We start from the raw sequence: 9,307 nt of genomic DNA, 5'->3' as shown, positions 1-9,307 counted from the left end.
AGCGGGGTGCACTCAGCCCTTGTGAGGCAAAATGAGGATCTACTCGATTGAGAAGTAGCGGGTCCGGTCTCGGAAACTGACATACGGCCGGGAGAGCGGTGTGCTGACCACATGCCCCTCCATATCCGCATCCAGTGACGCCTATGGGTGAGGGTGACACGGCGGCCGGTCGGTTCCGTTGGGCCTTCATGGCCTGTTCGGGAGGAGTTAAGTTAAAGTTCGTAAAGTGTTCACGTACCGCCGGGGTTAAAGTATACCGTGAATAGCAAAATGGTGCTACCGAAAACTGGCGCCGAGGCAACTGAGGTGCACCAAGGGCCTTAGATGACAAGGGTGAACGACGGCTGCGATGTCTACGGGCGAATAGACGTACAATCGTTGAGCAATTGACCGCCAAGATTAACCAAGGGTCTACCAAGAGTGTCTCCTCAACGACTGTAGAGAGAACGTTGTATGGGTCTCCGCAGCCGGCGGCTGGTTCTTGCATCTATGCTGACTACTGTTCATCGGCGACGAATGTTGAAGTTTGCACGCCAGTACCGAAACTGGACAGCCACTGAATGACGACATGGGGCCTTTTCAGATGAATTTAGTTTCATGCTGCATCAGACAGTTGGACGCTGGCGTGTACGGCGTGAAACCTCTGAAAGTAAACACGCTGCAACAATAGTCGGAAAGATTGAGGCCGGAGGAAGTAGCGTTATGGCCTGGGGAATGTTTTCGTCGCATTCCGTCGATGATTTCGTTATTCTGGAAGGCGTAATGCATCAATACAAGTATCGATCTATCCTTGTTGTCCATGTCAACCCTTACGATGATGATGATGATGATGAGGTCCCATACTCTCTGACAGAGCGTAGGGGAACGACGCGGGAGCCCCGCGCCGCAGTGCTAGGCAAGGTCCTAATGGAAGTGGTTTGCCATTGCCTTCCTCCGACCGTAATGAGGATGAATGATAATGATGAAGACGACACAACAACACCCAGTCATCTCGAGGCAGGTGAGAATCCCTGACCCTGCCGGGAATCGAACGATACCGCGAGACCACGAGCTGCAGACTTACATGCAGTCTGTTTTTCCTCGGCACGATGACATCTACCAGGAGGACAACGCAACGTGTCACACAGCTCGTCGTGTAGTTCGTGGTTCGAGGAGCACCAGGATGAGTTTTCCGTACTCTTCTGACCGCTAAACTACCCGGATTTACACCCAGACGAGAATCTGTGGGATAACCTCGATCGAGCAGTGCGCGCCATGGATCCTCAACTGAGAAACCCAGAGCAGCTGGCCACGGCACCGGAATCGACATTGCTCCATCCACATCCTTGTCGATACTTCCCACAACCTCATTGACTCTCTCCCTGCCCGTCTCGCAGCGGTCCACGTCGCAAAAGCTGGCTATTGACACTTTTGACAGGTGGTCACATTAATGCGACAGGACAGTGAGTGTGTTGTGGAGACAGACTTAAAATGCCTGGCTCTCGCGTCCGTGAATGAACACCACATAACATTCTTTCTGGTAGCTTTTGTGCAATCAATATTTTCTTTGTAAGTGGTGAGGTACCCCATAAAATCATTCCATAAGACATTACTGAGAGGAAATATGCAAAATATGTCATGACGTTAGCCGCTGTGTCCGAGCGGCTCTAGGCGCTTCAGTCCAGAACTGCGCTGCTGCTACGGTCGCAGCTTCGAATCCTGCCTCGGGCATGGATGTGTGTGATGTCCTTAGGTTAGTTAGGTTTAAGTAGTTCTAAGTCTAGTGGACTGCTGATCTCAGATGTTAAGTCCTATAGTGCTTAGAGCCATTTGAACTTTTTTTTCATGACGTTAATTCGTTTGTTTCCAAGGCTAAAAATTGTAAGAAGAGTAAAAGCAGCTGGACTTAATTGTTTGAGAGTCTGAGCATACCGTTTCTTGGAGTTCAAGTTTTCATCAATACGATATGACAAAGCATGGGCGTTTGATCATCTAATGCCGCCAATATCATTTGAAGTTCGCCATTGTGGACCTATAAATGTTACGATTTTGTCAGAAACAGCTATTATGTGAAAAATAAACAAAAGATTGTAATGAGTGTATCACCAATTTCCTTAAACGAGAAGTCGTTTTTCCCAGTTCCGTAATGTTTTTGTTTGTTACTGGAAGATCAGTATAACCTGAGACATCAAAGAAAGCCTTTGACCTATGAATCTGGTCGAAGCGAAATCAATAAAGATATACCAGTATCCACGGCAGATGTGGATTAGGTTATCTGCTAATGTGTGCTCGATTAAATTCCAGAAAATAAGTAAAGGTAGATATCAAACTGTCTGTAACGATGAAAGAAAATTGAGAAAAAATTACGGGTGCCTGAACTGAACTCTGACCTCTCGAACATACACAAATGATTGCATCTTCTTGCCAGGTTCAAAAAATGGCTGTAAGCACTATGGGACTTAACATCAGTCCCCTACACTTAGAACTACTTATATCTAACTAACCTAAGGACACCACACACATTCATGCCCGAGGCAGGATTCGAACCTGCGACCATAGCAGCAGCGCGGTTCCGGACTGGAGCGTCTAGAACCGCTCGGCCACAATGGCTGGGTTCTTGCCAGGTGCAGGCGATGAGATCACGGCCGTTTTATGGACTGTCGGACGCAATTATTTCCGACACTACAAGCGAATGAAACTGTACGCTACTCCGACAGGCCTTTTCAGTAACAGTAATTTATCCAGACACCGCCGCGCGGTCTAAGGAGTCTCGTCACGGTCCGCGCGGCTCTCTCTGTCGGAGGTTCGAGTCCTCCTTGGAGCATTGGTGTGTGTGTGTGTGTGTGTGTGTGTGTGTGTGTGTGTGTGTGTGTGTGTGTGTGTCGTCCTTACCGTAACTTTAAGTTAGATTAAATAGTGTGTAAGCTTGGGGACCGATGACCTCAGCAGTTTGGTCCCAGAAGGCCTTACCACAAATTTCCAAATTTCCAGTGTAAGTAGGCTGTTTATGTTTTCTTATTGGCAACGTTACGTAGCGCTCTGTATGAAAATCACTGGCTGTGCTGTGTGCAGTCTGTGGCTAGTTTGCATTGTTGTCTGCCATTGTAGTGTTGGGCAGCGGCACCTGGATGTGAACAGCGCGTAGCGTTGCGCAGTTGGAGGTGAGCCGCCAGCAGTGGTGGATGTGGGGAGAGAGATGGCGGAGTTTTGAAATTTGTCATGAACTGCTATATATATTATGACTATTAAGGTAAATACATTGTTTGTTCTCTATTAGGATCTTTCATTTGCTAAGCCTATCAGTAGTTAGTGCCTTCAGTAATTTGAATCTTTTATTTAGCTGGCGGTAGTGGCGCTCGCTGTATTGCAGTAGCTTGAGTAACGAAGATTTTTGTGAGGTAAGTGATTTGTGAAAGGTATAGGTTAATGTTAGTCAGGGCCATTCTTTTGTAGGGATTTTTTTTGAAAGTCAGATTGCATTGCGCTAAAAATATTGTGTGTCAGTTTAAGCACAGTCAAGTAATAATTTTTCTAAGGGGACGTTACATACGTCGACCCTTAGCCTAGGATACCTCACTGGAATCTTCTGATTTTTTCTTGTAGTTTGTGTAATTAGTGTAGATTTTGTTTATTGCTAGCGCGTAATTGTAGAGAGAATGTCCTTTGTAGTTGCAGTCTTTCATTGTTGTACAGTAAAACAGTTGTAGCATGCATGTAGATTTGCAGCAAGTATTTCGCAGCTGCGCTTGCAATTAAGTAGACATTATTTCCATTTCTATGTTAATGTGTTATCTTATTTTGCTCTTCAAATTGTGCTTTTCTGTGATATCGTGTGAAATATTGTGACAATTATGGCGTGTGAAAAACGTAATACTAGGCTCCAAAGTAAACTAAGAAATGACAGTGAAGACGAAAGCGGTGTGTTAGCGCCACCGTGTAATGAATTAACTAATGTTCAACATAGTAATTTGTTAATTGTGCACAGGGAAATGGAGCGGGCGGCAAACAATGGCGTAGGCAGTGAAACAATTAGTGAACAGGGAAGAATTATCGATCGATCGGTCGGCAACAGCTCGCCTCAGGGATCCGAAATGACAGGACACAATTTTGCAAATACTGTAGATTCAGGTTTTGCGTCCTCACCGTTTTCTCAAATAAGTCAAGACACATTTTCTGCTTGTCAAAATGTGAATGTTGCCGGTGCAAATGCACTGCCGAAAAGCATAGAGGAACAGATTCCAGACACTAATGCATTGTTATTACAGTTAATGCAACAAATGGAACAAAATCAGAGACAAACACAGCAAAAGCTTCAAAAGTTAGACACAATGGAACAAAATCAGAGACAAACACAGCAACAGCTTCAAAAGTTAGACTCATTGGAACAAACTCTTGAACAAACCCGTGAAGATTTAACTACTGAGTTACATAACATTGAATCGAAATTTCAAAAAGTCTGTAATGACGTAAAAACTCAAATTTGTGAGCATTTTCAACCTATTTTTTCGCGGCATGAAAATGCATTACAGAATCACGAAGCAGCCCTAAAAGAACTGCAAACTATTGTTCATGAAAATCATGAGACCTTGCAAGCTAAATTTGACTCAGTTGCATCTACCGATTCGATTACGCAACTTGCAAAAACTCAGGAAAACTTAAGGACACAGTAGATACTCTGAAACTTGGTTCAGAAAAACACATTGAGGAAATAAATACACTATCGGAGAAAGTAGCCGAACTTTCGGATCAGTTCACTAATTTATCTACGAAGGTAGATGATGATCTGAATGACACAATACCGGTAGTCTTTAATGACACAGAAGAGTGCGAACAAATTAGGAAACTCAATCAAAATCAAATCAATATACAGTACAAAAGAGAAATCCCGGAAGTACAAGATCAGTTGGCACAAGTAATACAAAAATTACAAATTTCAGAGGACACTCGCGCTCCAACACGGGAAGAGGGACTTAGAAATACGGAAAAGCCGCAAAATAATAACACAGGGCATTTCGGAAGTTATGAAAGAAATAGGCAATGTGCACCGAATTTTGAGATGGAACCGCCGACACGACCTAACAATGACCGATATGCGACTCGCCGACATGATGATTTTGACTATAAGCTGTTCATTACTACACGTAAATTCAAAACATTTAAGAATTCTGGCAACGACATTCATCCACAAGCATGGCTCCATCAATTCTCTAATTGTTTTCCTCCCAACTGGTCGTTAGAACACAGATTAGAATTTATGTGTGGCTACTTAGAGAATGAACCAGCTGTAAGAATGCGATCGGTCATTCACGATTGTCACAGTGAAGGAGAATTTTATCATGCCTTCCTCTCAGCGTATTGGTCTCAAGCTACACAAGACCGACTAAAACATAGCATCATAATGACGAAACATTTCGAACAATCTGAATTCTTCAGTCTTGCGAAATACACTCCTGGAAATTGAAATAAGAACACCGTGAATTCATTGTCCCAGGAAGGGGAAACTTTATTGACACATTCCTGGGGTCAGATACATCACATGATCACACTGACAGAACCACAGGCACATAGACACAGGCAACAGAGCATGCACAATGTCGGCACTAGTACAGTGTATATCCACCTTTCGCAGCAATGCAGGCTGCTGTTCTCCCATGGAGACGATCGTAGAGATGCTGGATGTAGTCCTGTGGAACAGCTTGCCATGCCATTTCCACCTGGCGCCTCAGTTGGACCAGCGTTCGTGTTGGACGTGCAGACCGCGTGAGACGACGCTTCATCCAGTCCCAAACATGCTCAATGGGGGACAGATCCGGCGATCTTGCTGGCCAGGGTAGTTGACTTACACCTTCTAGAGCACGTTGGGTGGCACGGGATACATGCGGACGTGCATTGTCCTGTTGGAACAGCAAGTTCCCTTGCCGGTCTAGGAATGGTAGAACGATGGGTTCGATGACGGTTTGGATGTACCGTGCACTATTCAGTGTCCCCTCGATGATCACCAGTGGTGTACGGCCACTGTAGGAGATCGCTACCCACACCATGATGCCGGGTGTTGGCCCTGTGTGCCTCGGTCGTATGCAGTCCTGATTGTGGCCCACACCTGCACGGCGCCAAACACGCATACGACCATCATTGGCACCAAGGCAGAAGCGACTCTCATCGCTGAAGACGACACGTCTCCATTCGTCCCTCCATTCACGCCTGTCGCGACACCACTGGAGGTGGGCTGCAAGATGTTGGGGCGTGAGCGGAAGACGGCCTAACGGTGTCCGGGACCGTAGCACAGCTTCATGGAGACGGTTGCGAATGGTCCTCGCCGATACCCCAGGAGCAACAGTGTCCCTAATTTGCTGGGAAGTGGCGGTGCGGTCCCCTACGGCACTGCGTAGGATCCTACGGTCTTGGCGTGCATCCGTGCGTCGCTGCGGTCCGGTCCCAGGTCGACGGGCACGTGCACCTTCCGCCGACCACTGGCGACAACATCAATGTACTGTGGAGACCTCACGCCCCACGTGTTGAGCAATTCGGCGGTACGTCCACCCGGCCTCCCGCATGCCCACTATACGCCCTCGCTCAAAGTCCGTCAACTGCACATACGGTTCACGTCCACGCTGTCGCGGCATGCTACCAGTGTTAAAGACTGCGATGGAGCTCCGTATGCCACGGCAAACTGGCTGACACTGACGGCGGCGGTGCACAAATGCTGCGCAGCTAGCGCCATTCGACGGCCAACACCGCGGTTCCTGGTGTGGCCGCTGTGCCGTGCGTGTGATCATTGCTTGTACAGCCCTCTCGCAGTGTCCGGAGCAAGTATGGTGGGTCTGACACACCGGTGTCAATGTGTTCTTTTTTCCATTTCCAGGAGTGTATTTTGAAGACATGTTGCACAAGAATCAGTACCTGTCAAACCCATACAGCCCCTCAGAACTCATCCGCATTTGCTTAATCAAATTACCTGAACATTTACGACATATTATTTTGGCAGGACGTTGCAAAGACGACATTGAAGCTTTTCAGGGGCTCTTACAAGAACTGGAAATTGACACTGACAATCGCGGAACGCGAAAACAGGAGCACAACAATTACAGGTCACATCCGTCACATTTCCGCGATGAAAGAAATAATAACTGGATGCGACAAGGCTATTCTTTCAACGTAAATCGTGACCAAAACAGACACCACCCGTATGACAAACGTTGGCAGAGTAGTAATAATTACAGGGAAAGATCACCTCACCGCGGTAATGACTATAACAGAGACAATCATAGAAACAGACAATATGGCAACCAGAACTATTATTATCAAGGGAGACAGAATAACTTCAGACGCAACGGTCCACCACGCAGTTACGATTCCGGGAGAAATTCTGCACTACATGACCGACGAACAAGAAACTATGTAAACTACCGGCAAAACGACAGACCTGAATTCCATCAGAACTGGCGAGCTTCAAACAGGGCAGGGCCTTCTCGTCAAGGTGAATTCGTAGAAGTTAGGTCTCCTAATCCCAATAACGACGCACGCCAACAAAGAGATAGCAGACAATGACTCGTACCGCAGGCAGCCACGTGCGCCGGCTGGCTCAGAGAAAAATAGACGCTAACCTTGAGAACAATTCCAGTATTCTTTACCGACGTATACCGCATGATAATTGCGTTCAAGTTGAGACTCTGAGTAGTATGTAGAGTAAAAGCTTGCACCACATTTCACATGTAAAACCATTTATTGAGAGATAATCTGCTTTTTAACTTAGTCTTTGCTATAAAATTTTTCACTTCACATTTCTAGTATGCTTTGTCAGACTTAAGAAACTGTTAACATGCAACACTGTTTGAAGTTAAATATCCAGTCAAGAACCAAGAGAACTTATTTCAACAGAAATTGCGAATGCATTGTTATAGTGAACAGACGACACAGTGTTGTTATTTGTACACTCTTGCTTGTTAGTTGCACGATTACATAACGACTATAAGGGTTACATACATAGAACATACCGGTACTGCTAATGAGATTTTAATGCAACATTTTGGTTTACTTGAAAATACATTCTGGAGTTTATGTGACAACTACACGGTTTTATCATGACTCTACTAATGAGTGACAATTTACATTGTTGCTTTTGCGGTGTTTCTGTTTTATATCTGCACAGTTTTTCTGCATTATTCCGGAAAGTAAAACATGTTTTAGTAGTAACTTTTGTGGTATAGCAACAATGAGACAGCCTTTTTCGTGGCACAAAAATACGTTACTGTACAGTACTTTCTTCATCATGGCAATAAGCGTAATAACTAAGATATCTATACGCAAAGCATTTCACTTTTGTTTATCATGAAGTAAGTACCTTGACTACTGCAGAACTTAGCTTTCGGAGGACGATAACTACGACACATCCACAGAATTATCTTACAACAAGATGCACATTTAGCGCTACAGGACACGTATTTGAGTGATTAATTTTGTACTTAAAATATTTATTTTTAAAGATTAATCTTTAACACCTGAGGGTATAATTACATTAATCCTCAGGGGGGTACATGCTTACTTTTGTGTACCATGTCTTTGGCAAGCACAAGGAGCCCTAGCTAATATGGTATTTGCTTACACAACTTTACACATCGGTACCATATTTCTCTAACACATAATTACGCAGCTATCTAATCATTTAACTGAGAGAGACAAACTTTTTTACTACGGCAGTGACAGATGTTTACGTAATTACACTGTTGGATAACTTCACACTTACGAAATTCTATTTTGTCTGTACTTTGTGAACTGTTCATATTTTTTCGGACCCATTGTGATATTATGAGAGCTTTGAATGATACATTTGGTATGGGATCACGATTTTTAAAGTACGTTTGAGGCAGATGACACTTTTGACATGAGCAGAGAATTTTTTTTAGGTTTTGAAATTATTGGAGGAAGCTACGACGACTTTGAGAGTTGACTGAGGTGTTATGATGTTATTATTACGATGACTATGTGTATTATGCTGATGCGGTGTGTTTATGATGAATAAGCTGATGCTATATGAGGAATTTGATTATGCTACGTATTTATTATGATGAAATATTGAAGAAGTGTCGACGAATACGTATATGAATAGTGAGTAGTGGTTAGGGACTCTGGTTTGTGAAAAAGGTTGTTGGAAACCAAGAATCGTACTTTAAGAGTTATGAAATGTATGTAAATGCGTGAATGTATTACAATGCCGACGAAAATTTTTTGGACACTGTTATATCAATAGGATTTTGTTTCTACAGATTTGTAACCAAATTCTCAACCTGTGAGTTTTTTTATATGAGACTGCCACTGTAGCGGAAACTGC

Source organism: Schistocerca serialis, chromosome 2 (genome assembly GCF_023864345.2).
Source record: "Schistocerca serialis cubense isolate TAMUIC-IGC-003099 chromosome 2, iqSchSeri2.2, whole genome shotgun sequence".
Lineage (NCBI taxonomy): Eukaryota > Metazoa > Arthropoda > Insecta > Orthoptera > Acrididae > Schistocerca > Schistocerca serialis.
This window is presented reverse-complemented; position numbering follows the sequence as displayed.